Source organism: Symphalangus syndactylus, chromosome 1 (genome assembly GCF_028878055.3).
Source record: "Symphalangus syndactylus isolate Jambi chromosome 1, NHGRI_mSymSyn1-v2.1_pri, whole genome shotgun sequence".
NCBI lineage: Eukaryota > Metazoa > Chordata > Mammalia > Primates > Hylobatidae > Symphalangus > Symphalangus syndactylus.
Window position 1 is genome coordinate 167,620,340 of NC_072423.2, and position 17,161 is coordinate 167,637,500.

The following is a 17,161-nucleotide window of genomic DNA, read 5'->3' on the forward strand; positions in this document are numbered from 1 at the left end:
AGAAAAGAGAAAAAAGCATGCAGAATAGAACTCTGTTTCTTGGAGATCTCTTCTGAAAAAGTGACATGTTATTTCATCTCACCTCCATTGGCAAAAAACAAACAAACAAACAAAAAAGTCATGTGGCCATGCAAAAATTTAAGTAGGTAGGATGGAACAGTCAGAATGCATTCATAAAAAATGAACTGAAAATATTTGGAGAACAGCACCAATGACTATCATGAATGCCAACATGCATCCCTAACAACCCAGTACTATTACCCTCCAAACTTTTTATGTCTTGCAAAGGATTAGAACTTCACATCTGAAGCCATACCACTTAGAGGGAATGCAAAATACATAATGACATCTCCTTTAGGATATCCTTAGAGAATTCAAGGAAAAGAAGTTAAATAATTTAAAAGTGCTGTTGGGTACAGCTATTTAGAGCTAGAGGGTAAGATTAGAGATAGATCATAAAGATAATAATAGCGTTAGGGTTAGGGTTGGGATCTGGGTCAGAGTCAGGGCTGGAAGTATGGTTAGAGGTGGGGTCATGATCAGGGTCAAGATCAAAGTCAGGGTCAAAGTAAGGGTGAGAATTAGGGAGCAGGGTAGGGATCAGAGTTTAGGTTCAGGGTCAAAGTCTTGGGACAGGGTTAGGATTAGGATTAGAACCAGAGCTTTGTTCTCCTCAGGACCCACCCAAAGGTGGGTCACCATGGCTTTGGAGCATGTCTACAGTGGTAGCGTGTCTACAGTGAAGACCAGAGTTTCATTGTCCTTAAGACTGACCTGTGGAGACGTGGCTGCAGGCCTTTGAGGAAGGTGAGGCAAAAGCTTCCTGTCTGCTCCCCGTGTGCTGAGGACGAACTCTGCCATAGGCTTTACTTTCACAAGTTATATTCTACAAGTCTTGTTTTACAAAAGCATCCCTTCCTTGAGGCTTCAGCTGCTCACCACTGCTCATCATCATAGCGTGCCAGAACATATGGTAAGATTTGGGCTTGTTTCTGGGGAGATATCTTGATATAGAGAAAGGAGCAATGCTTAGAGTCACCATCAGCACCGTTGGGATGAAAGCTGGGGATGGGCAGAGGCTGGAGGAAACACGTGCAACCCTTGTAAACACTTTTATTCATGTTTTAATTACTCATTTTTCTTACAGTGTTAAAGTAGTAAAAATAGTATTGAAAAATTGAAAAGTAGGCATATTAAAACTTGCAACATTATTTAAGTTTACATATACTGTTTGTACCTCATCATTTTTCATTTTGTTGAGAAAGCCTAAGGTTAATTGGCAGCATATTTGTAATAGTAGACAGAATAATGTCTGTTTTATAAACATTGACATCCTACATTACATGTATGAACCCTGAAAATCTGAGACAGCTCTCAGATTTTTTAGAAAGTTTATTTTGCCAAGTTTGAGGATGCATGCCCATGAGGCCTCCTCAGGAGGTCCTGACAACATGGGCCTAAGGTGGTCGTGGCACAGCTTGGCTTTATACACTTTAGAGAGACATGAGACATCAATCAATATGTGTAAGATGTACATTGGTTCAGTCCAGAAAGGTGAGACAACTTGAAAAGAAGGCAAGACAGGGGGCTTCCAGGTCATAGGTAGGTAAGGGACAAATGGTTTCATTATTTTGCGTTGCCGATTACCCTCTCCAAATGAGACAATCAGATATGCATTTATCTTGGTGAGCAGATGGGTGACTTTGGATAGAATGGGAGGTAGATTTGCACTAAGCAGTTCCCAGCTTGACTTTTCCTTTTAGCTTTGTGATTTTGGGTCCCCAAGATTTATTTTCCCTTCACAAATCCAACATGTTTTCCTATGAGCATTAATTATTTATTGGGTAGTTTATTGCACAAATAAGACATAGATTTTTAAAAAACCATCAACTTCATGCCTAGCTACATAGACATAATTACATAGAAGCTCAATTAAATTTGCAAACATTCCAGAGTTTGGGTTCCCAATAATTCTTTGTGATTCTTTAAAAGGTAAAGTATTTTTTTCCCATAAAACATAGCAACATCGAAAATCACCCGTAGAATGTCCTGCCATTTTTGTTTCTCTAGTTTCCTCATTTTCTGCAAAGCCTCGCCGAGGAAATTGACTTTGAATATCCTTTTACACTCTTCTGTTTTAGAAAGCATTGTGGTAAAACATTGAATCTTCATGGTTGTAAGTTCTGTTCACATTCTTTCTTTCTTTGAATATTTTTTCCCAACGGCCAACATTTGATTCTGTTGTATTATGGCTAAAAGGTAGGCATGGGAACAAAATAAAGACAAGAAGTCTTTGGAATAAGTGATCTCATCACAATGAATGAATTTGCCATTGGAACGTATTTTTACAAAGTCACTCTTTTGAAAATATTTAGCCATGAATTGAAACAGAGTCTGTAAGTTTATTTTTTTCCTGGTCTAAGGTGATCAGCATTTTAGAGAATGAACCCAGGACACAACCACAGCACAAGAAAAAATATGATAATGAAGCTTACACATACCTGTTACTACTGTAACAGAAAACATGTAAAGAACATTTGTTTTGATTTATGTATCAGTCTGCACTGTTTAATTTTTTGTGCCATAATGCTCTTACTTAAAAAAACAGGATTAGTTAACAATGTCAATTACTAGTAATTCACAGCATAAATAATTAAACAAGGAAGCATTAAAAAATATAACAATGTTTTAAATAAAGTTTTATTTTACATCTTTTTTTACTTACACAGAAATTGCCAAAAAAAAAGCAGAGATTTGCCATGTAGCCGCAACCTAGTTTCCTCTCATTAACATCTTCTATCAGTGTGTCTCACATGGCTTATTAATATCTTACATAATTTGTCACAGTTAATGAACCAATACTGATAGGCTTTTTTTTATTTTTTTATTTTTTATTTTATTTTATTTTATTTTTTGAGATGGAGTCTTGCTCTATCTCCCAGGCTGGAGTTCAGTGGCGCGATCTTGGCTCACTGCAGGCTCCACCTCCCGGGGTTCACGCCGTTCTCTTGCCTCAGCCTCCCACGTAGCTGGGACTACAGGCGCCCGCCACCTCGCCTGGCTAATTTTTTGTATTTTTAGTAGAGACGGGGTTTCACTGTGTTAGCCAGGATGGTCTCGATCTCCTGACCTCGTGATCCGCCCACCTCGGCCTCCCAAAGTGCTGGGATTACAGGCTTGAGCCACTGCACCTGGCTGATAAGCTATTATTAACTAAAGTTCATATTTCATTTGGACTCCCTTAGTTCTGTCTTACTCTGACCCAGGATCCCATCCAGGACCCCGCATGACATGTAGTCATCACGTAGGCTCTTCCTGGCTGTGACAGTGTGTCAGGCTTTCCATCTCTTGATAACCTTGATAGTACTGAGGAGGATTGGTCAGGAATTTTGTAGAATGTCCCCCATTGTCACTTCATGTTCTCAAGGTGAACTGTCATCTTTGATGTTCGCTTGGATCATTTGGCAGAGCTACTGTTTGTCAGGTTTCTCCACTGTGAAGTTATTTTTTCTCCTTGTCAATACTGCATGTGTTCTTTTGGAGCAAGTCACTATGCAGAGCCCACACTTATGGAGTGAGGCGTTGGCTCCACCTTCTTGATGGCTGAGTGTCTACATCAATTATTTGGAATTCTTTTGCAAAGGAGATTTCTATGCAACTCCATTTGCTTAATCACCTATGTATACAAATACAGACACCTAGATAATTACTTTCAGCTTTAGTTATTATTCAACACTGCAGCATTGTGTTGCACAATTCATTCCTGTGTTGGCCATTGGTAGCTTTTATTATTGGCTCTTATTTTTCTTTGATATATTTCAATTTTTTTAGTACTTAATTACTTTCTGATACTTCAAGATTATCCTGGCTCCTATATTTACTGTCCCAGTTCTAGTATCAGACATTTCTTCAAAGAGCCTGATTCCTTTCAGAATGGTAGGAAAACTTACATCTGGCTGCTGAATGAGTACATTGTATCTTGTCCTTCATTAGCAATGCTAGGAATATATGTGTGTATCTAACCTACCTATACACACCTAATTTTAAAGTTTTCTATGTAGAACTGTGTGTCTCCATATTAAACTAAACATAAGTTTACATTTGAAGGGGTGGCCTGCCCCTCTACGCTTGTGGGTTTATCTCATCAGGTGGGATGAGAGACTGAGAAAAGAAATAAGACACAGAGACAAAGTATAGAGAAAGAAAAGTGGGCCCAGGGGACCGGCACTCAGCATAACAAGGACCTGCACTGGCACCAGTCTCTGGGTTCCCTCAATTTTTATTGATTATTATTTTCATTATCTTGGCAAGAGGAATGTGGTAGGAGAACAGGGTGATAATAAGAAGAAGCTCAGCAAAAAAAATGTGAGCAAAAGAAGCTATGTCATAATTAAGTTCAAGGGGAAGTACTATGCCTGAATGTGCACGTAGGCCAGATTTGTTTGTCTCCAACCAAACATCTCAGTGGAGTAAAGAATAACAAGGCAGCATTGCTGCCAACATGTCTCGCCTCCCGCCATAGGGCCGTTTTCCTCCTATCTCAGAATTGAACAATGTACAATTGGGTTTTATAACGAGATATTAAGTTCCCAGGGCAGACAGGAAACAGTGGTCTTCCTCCATTTCAACTGCAAGAGGCTTTCCTCTTTTACTAATCCACCTCAGCACAGACCTTTTATGGGTGTGGGGCTGGGGGATGGTCAGGTCTTTCTCATCCAATGAGGCCATATTTCAGACAATCACATGGGGAGAAACCTTGGACAATATCCAGCTTTCCAGGGTAGAGGTCCTTGTGGCTTTTCACAGTGCATTGTGCCCCTGGTTTATTGACACTAGAGAATGGCAATGACTTTTACCAAGCATACTGCTTGTAAACATTTTGTTAGCAAGGCACATCCTGCACAGCCCTAGATCCCTTAAACCTTGATTCCAAACAACACATGTTTTTGTGAGCTCAAAGTTGGGGCTAAGTGGCTGGGGCAAAGTGACAAATTAACAGCATCTCAGCAAAGCAATTTTTCAAGGTACAGGTCAAATGGAGTTTCTTATGTCTTCCCTTTCTACATAGACACAGTAAAGTCTGATCTCTCTTTCCTTTCCCTACATATCCCCCTTTTCTTTTTGACAAAACCGCCATGGTCACCATGGTCCGTTCTCGCTGGTCACTGTCTCTCCGGAGCTGCTGGGTACACCTGTAGACTAGCAATAGAGAGGACAGACATACAAGGATTAATATAAAATTTGCAATAGTGGAACTTCCAATGGCTTTAACCCAAGTGGCAGGGTTAAGATTTGTGAGGCTATCAACAGCTTTTACCTCAGTTTCTGGCACCAGATTTAGCTGGGCTTTTGATGCCTCAAAAATTTGTTCTTTTAATTTTGAAATATCTAAAGTAAGATTATCTTCTCTTCCTTGTAAATGGCATCTAACCATGTCCCAATGATGTTCAGATTCATTATAAGCTCGAGATGTCATACTAAAATCTGGAGTATTCCAGTCACACTGTAACTGAAAAAGATATTCCGAGCTCATGAGCCTATCTCCCATCCAAATCACAGTTTGTCTAAGATGATTAATTTGGTTTGCCAATTTTTTATCTATTTGGGTCTGAGAATTCCACAATTTTGAGGAATTCTTTTGCCAATTATTCACATATTCTGCAGTTTGAACAGAGGAGTGTAAAGCAATTCCAGCAGTCACAGCAGTTGCTGTGACTGCAATAAGACCAATAATCACTGCAATCAAAGTAAAAATGAATCTTTTGGATCTAGTTAGAACTCCTTTTAATACTTCTGTTAAAATATAGATGGATGAGGAAGCCTCCCACAGTCGGTACATGGACACAGGGATCCCCATGCCCTCTCTTGCCCTCACTAGCAGAATACGATGCTGCCAATCCAAAGTTGAATCAATGAAAGTAAACAATCTACAGTTTTCACAGGTTATAATTTGGGAATCTGGTTTAAGATCTATGATTCCTACAAATAGCATATAAGGGGGTTTTACACACCACATTTCCATGGATAGAGTGATTCTAACCTTCTATGAACCTGGTCCAGGCTTTCAGTTAAATCACGATCATAGGCCAGATTAATGGGCCAGATGGATGGGACCTGTGAACACGATTGAGTCTGACCCATACAATTATGATATAATTGGCCTCGAGGGGCCCAGTCTATAATAGTTCCGAATTCATTGTTTTGTAGTACCACTGCAGTATCAGCCACACATTCTTCCCAAACTAAGACTTCTGGGCTTTTTGATTCTTTGGGGATTTCCTTGGGACCAGGCTTCCCCTTAGGCCTACATTGTAATGATCTTTGATAAGAAGGGTCCTGTAAATTGTTTATCTGTGGCCTGAGTGACATTCCACTTACCATGTGATAAGTAAATCTACTAATGGCACTGACAGTAGTTACTTCTACCAACTAATTTTGGGTTGCAGGCATTAAGCATTCTGGTGCTTTCCCCAGGCAAATAGGAAGATAATGATACCCAACGGAAATGTTTATCATCATTCCTTCTTCTTCAGGTTGGGCAAGGCCACCGTCATCTGTGGGGCCTGGTACCCATGCACTATTATTAACATATACTTCAATAGAATTATCCATCCAAGTGGCTGCCTGAATTGAGGGTGGGAAAGGCACATAGGCCCAGTAGGTATAATTAGCTGCAGCTGCTCCTGCAGACATAGGGAGACTTACCACCACTGATACAATCATTAAAGCTGCAAGCAGCATATTCTCTGGAGTTTGTGTTACCCTTGTGTTCTTCAGGCTTTTTTCAGCTAACTGTGTCAGCTTCTTTAGCTGGGCCCAGGACAGCAACTCTGCTTTCTTTGTGGATGGCAACTTCATCTTTTCTTCTGATATCACCATTTTGTTCACCTGGTGAGTTGATGGTGCTCGAGTGAGGGTTTTCCGTCTCCACGGAGGCATTTTTCCTTGCATCTCTGATGGGTTCATTGTAGAACTTCAAATGTCTAGTGGGTATCCAAACAGGAAGCTGATTTTCTCCTGGTGAAACACAAGCAAAACCTCTCCCCATGTTATCACCTTACCTATTTCCCATGTATTATTTTTGATCTTTTCACCAAATCAGTTTTTCCTCATGTGGGCTGTTCTTTCTACCAGTAAAATGTTGCTCTGCAGAAGTAGTGGTCTGATTTCTATATACGTTTAAAAACTTTAAAGTATAGAGTGCTAGATTAAGTTGTATCTGGGGAGTGTTATACTCCTTACTCTCTTTTTCCTTTTTTTGTTTAACCCATTGAGCTTTGAGTGTTCTATTATTTCTTTCAATTATGGCCTGTCCTTGGGAATTATAAGGAATTCCTCTTGTATGTGTAATTTTCCACTGATTTAAGAATTTTTGAAATGCTTTGCTAGAGTATCCTGGCCCATTATCTGTTTTACTTTTTTCTGGAACTCCCATGACAGCAAAAGAAGATAATAAATGTCTTTTAACATGGGAAGTACTTTCTCCTGTCTAGCACGTTGCCCATATGAAATGTGAATAAGTATCAACTGTCACATGGACAAATGACAATTTTCCAAATGAAGGTACATGTGTGACATCCATTTGCCCTAATGCATTAGGACATAAACCTCTGGGATTAACTCCTGCCTCCTGAGTGGCCAAGTGTAGGACTTGACACTCAGTACAATGTTGTACAATATTTTTTGCCTCTTTCCGTGTGATATCAAATTTATTTTTTAATTCCGTTGCATTTACATGAGTCAGGGCATGACGTTCTTGTGCTTCCATGAAGGCAGATGATACTAGCAAGTCAGCTTGTTCATTTGCGTTCGTTAAAGGCCCTGGTAAATTAGTATGTGCTCAAGCATGAGTAATATAAAATGGGAAATTTCTTTTTCTTACAGTTTGTTGTAACAAATTAAACAGCTGATTCAACTGATCATCCATACTGTATTTGATTAGGGCTGTCTCAACATCCTTTGTAGCCTGTACTACATATGCAGAATCTGAAACAATGTTAATAGGCTGATTAAAACCTTGTAACACTGAAATGACAGCAGCCAATTCTGCTCTTTGAGCTGAGTGATATTGAGTTTCAATGACTCATTCTTTTTGCCTGGTGTAAGCCACTTTTCCCTTTCTGGAACCATCAGTAAACACCATCAGAGCATTTTCTAAAGGTTTATGTCTGTTAATTTTCGGTAAAATCCAAATAGTCAATTTTAAAAACTGGAAGATTTTTGTTCTTGGGTAATGATTATCAATAATTCCCACAAAATCAGCAAGACCAATCTGCCATGCGCCAGAATTGATAAAGGCTTATCTAACCTCTTCATTGTTTAAAGGAACAATGATTTTATCTGGGTCACTTCCACACAATTTTACTATTTGTAGTCTTGCCTGACCAGTTAATGTAGCCATTTGATCTAAGTACAATGTAATAGTCTTAACTGTACTGTGAGGAAGGAATGACCACTCCACAAGATCTGTATTTTGAACAATGATGCCTGTTGGAGAATGTGTAGTAGCAAAAATCAAAAGTTGGCGTGGGGATAAGTGATCTATTCTATTTGCTTGTGCTGACTGAAATTTTTCTTCAACTAATTCAATTTCTTTAGCTGCCTCTGGAGTTAATGTTCTTTTACTATTCAAGTCCAGGTCCCCTCTCAAGATAGAGAACAAATTTGACATGGCATAAGTAGGGATTCCTAGAGTTGGCTGAATCCAATTAATATCTCCTAGCAATTTTTGAAAGTCATTTAATGTTCTTAACGTGTCTTTTCTTATTTCTATGTTTTGTGGTTTAACTTTTCTTTCCTCTACCTGCATTCCCAAATAACGAAAAGGAGTAGAGGTCTGAATCTTATCAGATGCTATTGTTAGGCCTGCGTTTGAAACCTCTGTCTGCAGAAATGTGTAACAATTAGTCTATTGTTTCTGCAGCACACAAAATATCATCAACATAATGAATAACAGTCTGAAAACTTGTCTCTAACTGGTTGAAGAACTTGAGCTACAAAAGTCTGACAAATAGTTACACAATTAAGCATTCCCTGAGGTAACACTTTCCACTGAAATCTGGTGGCTTGTTCTTTATTACTTATGGCTGGCATAGTAAAAGCCAATTTTTCAAAATCCGGTTTTGCCAGAGGAATGGTAAAAAAGCAATCCTTCAGATCAATTATAATTAGAGGGGATCATGGCTGGAGAAGGCAACACGAGTTGGAGAGACCCCATAGTTTGAATTACCGCATTAACCGCTCTTAGGTCAGTTAGCATGAGCCATCTGCCTGATATTTTCTGAATTACAAACACAGAAGAATTCTAAAGACAGAAAATGGGTGAAACATGTCCTTTTTAAAATAGCTTTTTAACTATTTTATGTAGCACCCCGAACTTTTCCTTAGGGAGCGGCCACTGTTTGACCTATACAGGAAGCTGCAGGGTGAGTCTGAATTCCTCCTTCACCATAGTGAACGGTAGGTTGGACAATAATGAGTGCCTGGAGCCAAGTCGCAGCGAGCCTAGTTTCACGCTACCTCCCCCAGCACTTACTCGGCTGAGGAGGAGGTGGCCATCGTGGTTTTAGCCCCAATGGCCCCAATGGTTCTGGACTTTTTCCTTTTAATTTTAATGTTTCAGGATATATTGCCTCCTGTCATTGATTGTAGTCAACATTTTGCATTGACCGAGCCATTACTGGCTCTGCTACCTATTTACAATGTGAAGTTTCCGTTCCTTTCCTGGATTTTTCCCCGCCTCTTCTTCACAATCTATTACACAGCTTTCAGGGGCATCAAAGACTGAAACGCTATCTTCTTCTATTTGAAACGGTTCTAAAGTTGCTTTAACAATGGCCCAATCATTCCATATTGTAAGTGGGATGATTTTACCTTCCCTATTTGCTTGTTTTAATTCTTTGCCAATTTTTTCCCAATCTTTTAAATCTAAAGTTCCTTGTTCTGGAAACCATGGGCAGAATCGTTCTATTGTTTGGAATAGTGTAATTAGATTTTCTGTAGAAGCTTTAATTCCCCCTTTTCTTAAGAGAATTTTAATGAAGCTGAGATAAGAGACATATTTACTTTCAGTTTGCCCCATTGTTACCCTGGGTTCCTCTGAGCGCACAAGTTTACCGCAAGGCTGACGGTGGATGCACTCAGGAATCTCTCATCCACTGTCCTCAATGCTCACATTCTTAGCATATCTTCACCCTAGACAAAGGCACCCACATTGGGTTGCAGATGAAGGGGTGGCCTGCTCCTCCACACCTGTGGGTATATCTCATCAGGTGGGATGAGAGACTGAGAAAAAAATAAGATACAAAGTATGGAGAAAGAAAAGTGGGCCCAGGGGACTGGTGCTCAGCATACCAAGGACCTGCACCTGCACCAGTCTCTGAGTTCCCTCAGTTTTTATTATTTTCATTATCTTAGCAAGAGGAATGCGGTAGGAGAGCAGGGTGATAGTAAGGAGGTCAGCAAAAAAACATGTGAGCAAAAGAATCTATGTCATAATTAAGTTCAAGGGGAAGTACTATGCCTGGATGTGCACGTAGGCCAGATTTGTGTTTCTCTCCACCCAAACATCTCAGTGGAGTAAAGAATAACAAGGCAGCATTGCTGCCAACATGTCTCGCCTCCCGCCATAGGGAGGTTTTCCTCCTATCTCAGAATTGAACAAATGTACAATCGGGTTTTATACTGAGACATTCAGTTCCCAGGGACAGGCAGGAGACAGTGGCCTTCCTCCATCTCAACTGCAAGAGGCTTTCCTCTTTTACTAATCCACCTCAGCACAGACCCTTTATGGGTGTCGGGCTGGGGGATGGTCAGGTCTTTCTCATCCAATGAGGCCATATTTCAGACAATCACATGGGGAGAAACCTTGGACAATATCCAGCTTTCCAGGGCAGAGGTCCTTGTGGCTTTTCACAGTGCATTGTGCCCCTGGTTTATTGACACTAGAGAATGGCAATGACTTTTACCAAGCATACTGCTTGTAAACATTTTGTTAGCAAGGCACATCCTGCACAGCCCTAGATCCCTTAAACCTTGATTCCATACAACACATGTTTTTGTGAGCTCAAAGTTGGGGCTAAGTGGCTGGGGCAAAGTGACAAATTAACAGCATCTCAGCAAAGCAATTGTTCAAGGTACAGGTCAAAATGGAATTTCTTATGTCTTCCCTTTCTACATAGACACAGTAAAGTCTGATCTCTCTTTCTTTTCCTACAACGTTGATGTCTCCACCTCTGATCTACTATCACATGAATCATTCATCAGATGACAGGATCTAGTTTACAAAGAGGTAAAAATAGCCCAGAAACAAGAAACAAGACTAGAATCTGATAACCCACAATGGCTATAGTTTTCCTTTAAAAAAATTTTTTTGAGACAGGGTCTGGCTCTGTCACCCAGGCTGGAGTGCAAAGGTGCAATGTCAGCTCACTGCAACCACTACCTCCTGGGTGCAAATGATCTTCCCTCCTCAGCCTCCTGATTAGCTGAGACTACAGGCACATGCCATCATGCCCAACTAATTTTTGTATTTTTGGTAGAGACAGGGTTCACCACGTTGCCCAGGATGGTCTTGAACTTCTGGCCTCCCAAAGTGCTGGAATTATAGGCATGTGCCACCATGCCCGGTCATGTTACAGTTTTCCATTGAAACATAAAATTTCTGTCTGTAGTAACCACCATTTTTGATCATAATCAAAGTAAGACTATTCTTGTTTTAAAAATAAGTCTAGTTTTGTTCTATTTTGCTTGATTATTTACGTAATTGCAGCAAGAACAGGCTACGACCATATAGGTGCTTTCAAGTTTCTTCGTTGGAAGTTTTCATACAGAATCTCAGATTTGACTTTTAAAGACCTTATTCGGGCTAAAAGCCAAGCTAAGAATATACTATCAAATTTCAGCTGCAGTCCTTATAGCTTTGTGTGAATTCCTCTGTTCTCTTTTTTTTTTGAGACAGAGTCTTGCTCTTTCGCCCAGGCTGGAGTGCAGTGGCGTGATCTCGGCTCACTGCAAGCTCCGCCTCCCAGGTTCATGCCATTCTCTTGCCTCAGCCTCCCAAGTAGCTGGAACTACAGGCGCCCGCCACCATGCCTGGCTAATTTTTTTGTATTTTTATTAGAGACAGGGTTTCACCATGTTAGCTAGGATGGTCTCGATCTCCTGACGTTGCGATCCATCCGCCTGGGCCTCCCAAAGTGCTAGGATTACAGGTGTGCAAACAGGAAAGGAAGTAGAATTGTTCCATATTGGTGGAACACAGAGTCAGCAGAGGTTCGAGAAGGGAGAATTTAGTCAATTGAGAAGTTCCCATGAAAGGAGCAAGATTAAGATCACACAGAGACACCTTGAAAAAAAAAAGCCAGGAATAACTTCCAACCCAAGAGGAGAACAGAGAGGCCTCAAAACCAGAGCTAAGATAAGAAACTTATAGCCCAAGAGTTACCTTCCAGACAAAGAAGCCTGAGATTCCAACCCAGCTTCAGAGAGTACTCACTCAAAATTTTAGTGAAACTGTAGCCTTTTTAATGAGTTAGCCATGCATGCAAAAGGCATTCCCTAAGGTGGCAGAGAAGATGGAGCCCCCATATCCAAATATAGCCAACGAGAAAGAAAGACCCCTGTTGCCAGAGCCAGTGGGCAAAGGCAACAGAAAAGGAGACAAGGGTCCTAATGGGATGAGATCCTTTCAGATTTAGGCTTATACAAACTCCTGAGAACTGGCAGGTTGACAGCCATAAATGGGGTACCAACATTTCTACTCACTGGATTACTAGTTCTCAGGCATCCAAAATGATTAACAAAATGACAATTTCTAGGGCTTCTGTGGGAGAGTATGGAAAGATCTTTTTGAACCTTTTAATGCTGTCAATGGAAGAATGATGAGGTTCATAAATTTGGAAAGAAGACATTTCTTCATTTTTATGTTTTTTTTTTTGAGACAGAGTTTCACTCTTGTTGCCCAGGCTGGAGTGCAATGGCGTGATCTTGGTTCACTGCAACCTCCACCTCCTGGGTTCAAGCAATTCTCCTGCCTCAGCCTCCTGATTAGCTGGGATTACAGATGCCCACCACCACACCTGGCTAATTTTTTTGTATTTTTAGTAGAGATAGGTTTTCATCATGTTGGCCAGGCTCCTCTGAACCTCCTGACCCCAGGTGATCCACTCGCCTCAGCCTCCCAAAGTGCTGGGATTACAGGCATGAGCCACCACACCCAATGAGAGATTTATTTCCTATAAAGAGTTGCGGCCTGCAGGTTGTCCTTCTGACAGGCTGGGAAGCATAGCCTCCAGCTAGAAGCCAGAAACAGATGCTTCAAGGAGGAGGTAAAGGAAATAGTAATTTATGCTGAGTGGAATGGCTAAATACATTTCTTTAATAAGCTCTAGGAGGAGTCATGAATATTTATGGAAGGAGAAATGCATGCATGCGCAATTGAGTTTCTTGCTTCTTCATGGGTCCCATGTACAAAAAATGGCAGTGTTAGCATGATCCCATGGTGGAGTTTTCAGCCGTCTGACATTAAAAAGTGAAGCAGAGAACATGAAAACTCGCTCTGTGCCTCCTCTATATGCTGGCCAGAACCTCTCCCTCATGGGTGGTCTCTTATCAGGCAAGAAAAGAGAGGTTAATATCAGTGGTGGAGCCTTTGAAGGGGCTGGTTTCTGTTAAATCCTTAAGGAAGAAAGTCTCATCATGGTTAGCAAAGGAGGGGGTATGACGATGTGTATCTGACCCCCATCATCCCATGCTAGCAAAGCTGAGAACTCAGTTTTGAAAGTTACTCTGGGGTCCCCTCAGCCAAGAGTGGATCTGTTCAGACAGTTGGGAGGGTAGAATTTCATTTTCATTTATCAGTGCTAATGGGAAAGAGTACACTGTCTCCATGGCAGCTGAATTTGCAGGAAACTCCTTTGAAGGGGTTAGTGGCAGTTGTATTTTTCTAGGAGCTCTGCTTTAATCGGATAAAGTAAGTTCTGGTAAGATTTCTTCCTTTATCTTCAGTATCTCGAATGTTTTCATTTAAATAATCTTTATAACAGCTTTTGATGTCTGAGTGGATTCCCACACAGTCATTTATTGTAAGACTTTCTGATTCCTTTTTTTTCCTTTGGTCATTATGAATAGGGCTTCTGTAAATAATTGCATGGTAGCTTTTGTTTGGAAATAACATCAAAGTAATTGTCAAAATACCTAGGAATGTGATTTTTGGATTGTAAGGTGAGACTTGTTTAGCTTTAGAAAAAACTGCCCAACTTGTAATGGGGAGTAAAACAATTTTCTATGTTTTTGGAATTCTTAGATGGGACCCTCTGTAAAAACTGACAGGTTCAAATGAGAAAAACAGAAAAGTTTAAAAACATGTATACCTTATGGATACATGGGAGATACTCAGGGAAAAAATGAGTAAATCTCCAACAGCTGGCTTTCAATTCAAGCATAAATACTATCTTCAACTTAAAGAAAGAAGATTTGAGGTGCAGTAGTGGGGAGTTAACCAGCAAAAGCACGGGAGACAAGGGTAAGGTTTGTTATACAGACTTAAGTCCATGCATTCTCCATTGATAAGACTCTTTAGTGATTTAGTTATCCTTCTCTTCTTGGTGTCAAGAGAGGTAGCTTTTAAATGGGGATTTCCTTGATAGATGTAAATTTTCCTTACAGAAGTGTAACTTCTACTTTGTTTTCAGAACTTCTTTTATTAGAATTTTTTTTCAAAATAATCAGCTTGGAATAATTCTTAAGCCAAAGGGACATATATTGGGGTGGCATTTTCTGGTTTCCTACCATTATATTTTGGGGTGGCATATTTTGGTCTTATACACTGTATTCCACCAGCAATGAAAAGAGTTCTGTTTTTCCTCCAGCAATTTGTCATTTTTTAAAGAGTTTAGCAGTTCTAAGAGATATAGACCAGCTGTGCTATCTTATTGTGGTTTTCAGTTCTCTAGTTTGTTGAGCACCTTTTTGTATGTTTACTTGCCATCTGTACATCTTATTTGGTGAGGTGTCTGTTCAGATCTGTGTGCATTTTTAATTGGGCTGTTTAACATTGTTTAGTTTTAACAATTTTTTTATGTATTTTGATTACAAATTCTCAGATCTGTCTTTTGCAAATATTTTCTTCAATATTTGGCTTGTCTTTTTGTTCTCTTAACAAGGTCTCTTCCAGAGTATAAACTTTAAATATTAAGAAATCCACATTGTCATTTCTTCTGTGTATATCAACCTTTTGTGTCATTTATTAAAATTCATTACCAAACCCAAAGGCACATAGCTTTTTTTCTAGAAATTCTATAGTTTTGTATTTTTAGTGTAAGGATGACTTTGAGTGATTATTTATGTAAGTTGTAAATTTGTAATCTACATGCATATCATTTCTTATGGTTTCCAACTAATCATTTCCTCACTGTTTTGGGGAAAGACACAGGATAGTGGGTTCTGTTAGAGTAGACAGATAACTAGACATGAACAGGAGAGGGAGCTCGTGGAAAAGGGAATGTCTGGGAAGGCGCACCTGGAGGGACCACCAAAAATTCACATATTAGTAGCATCTCTAGTGCCGGAGTGGATGGGCATTTGTCAATTGTGGGTAGGAGGGAGAAGAGGTACCTATGCAGAAAGAAACACCCTAGAACTCCTCATAACATGCCCCAATCATCGTTCACTCTGCAATAAAAATGTCAGAATATTGTTAGCTACATGCTCATAAGAAGGCCAAAGGGAACATTCTTAAGAGAATCCTGGCACCAAAAATACAGATTAGGGCAGAGATGGACATTCAAAAGAGATAGGCAGGCACAGTAGGTACAAACATCACCGCTGTCAGCCTGCCTGGGATGGTGGGAAGGAGGCTGGTGCCAGAGTAGATTCGGATTCATCACCACACGTACCTCAACCAACAGTGAGGAGGTCCCACACGCCTAAGTGGGGCAAATGAAGGACCTAAGGCAGTAGCAGGAAAACCAAAGAAAACAGGCAGAGACTTGAGACAGGCAGGAATGTGAAGAAGTCCAAAATAAAATTCCCTGCACTGGACTCTTAGGCTGTTTTCATGCACAGTCAGCCCAGTCCTCCTCATTTTTCTACAATAAGCTCTTCAGACTGTATTTCTTTTCAATGAAGTTGTCTGCCATCTTTGTACTGCCTCTTGGTGAAAATCTTTCTTCCAAGTTAGACAAGAACTGGGACATCAGCTCTCCCCAGTAATAGCTCCATTTCAGTTTGAATTTACAGAACTGATGGGGCTTAATAACTAGCGCTCCAAGTTTAAGTGGTGCGGGGGTGGCCAGTAGTGGACCCCAGCTGTCACACCGGGAGCAACAGGGCCCTGCATAGTCCCCATCTGCCTGCAGGTGGCATGCTGCCACGACACTGCCAGCAAGAGGGCCTGGCAGTGTTCCCAGCAGCCAGCAGGGGTATATGACTACACTGTGAGCAAGAGGGCCCTGCAGTGTCCTTAGCTGCCCGCAGGTGGCGCACGGGCACCACAACATGAGCAAGAGGACCCTGCAGTGCCCTGGTTGCCAGAAGGGGGCGTGCTGCCTCTACACTGAGCAAGAGGATCCTGTAGTGCCCCCAGCGGCCAGAAGAAGGCGTGCCCCCACTACACTGCAAGCAAGAGGGCCCAGCAGTGTCCCCAGCTGCCAGCAGGGGAGCCAGCCGCCACTACACTTGGAGCAAGAGGTCCCGGCAGTGTCCACAGGTGCCAGCAGCTGAGCATGTTTCCACTACACTGTGAGCAAGAGGGCCCTGTAACGTCCCTAGCTGCCAGTAGGCGGCGTGCCGCCACTATACTGTGAGCAAAAGGGCCCTGCGTGCCCTGGCGCCACCAGGAGGCGCTAGCCACCACTGTAAGCAAGAGGGCGCTGCAATTGCCCTAGGCGCCAGCAGGAGGCGCAGTGGCACAGCACCGTGAACAAGCAGGTCTTGTAGTGCCCGGCTTTTCAGATTACTGAGGTTCCACCTATTTGCGCTATGCCCCTGGCGACGTGCGTCTCTGTGCCTGCATCGCGTCCACCACGGCCCCCCGCCCGGCGGCGGGCGAATGTGGACCTGTGCGCCTGCACCACGCCACCCAACCCTCGGCCCGGCGGTGTGCATCTCTGCGCCTGCGCTGCACCCGCCCCGCCGGCGACCCGCCTTTGTGAGTCTCCGC

At 41.5% G+C, this 17,161-nt stretch overlaps 1 pseudogene; it reads right to left on the minus strand.

Moving 5' to 3' along the window:
- Positions 1 to 6,003: 6,003 nt before the first annotated feature.
- LOC129471244 (endogenous retrovirus group K member 19 Env polyprotein-like) lies at positions 6,004 to 6,966 on the minus strand (annotated as a pseudogene).
- Between the last annotated feature and the right edge of the window lie 10,195 nt (positions 6,967 to 17,161).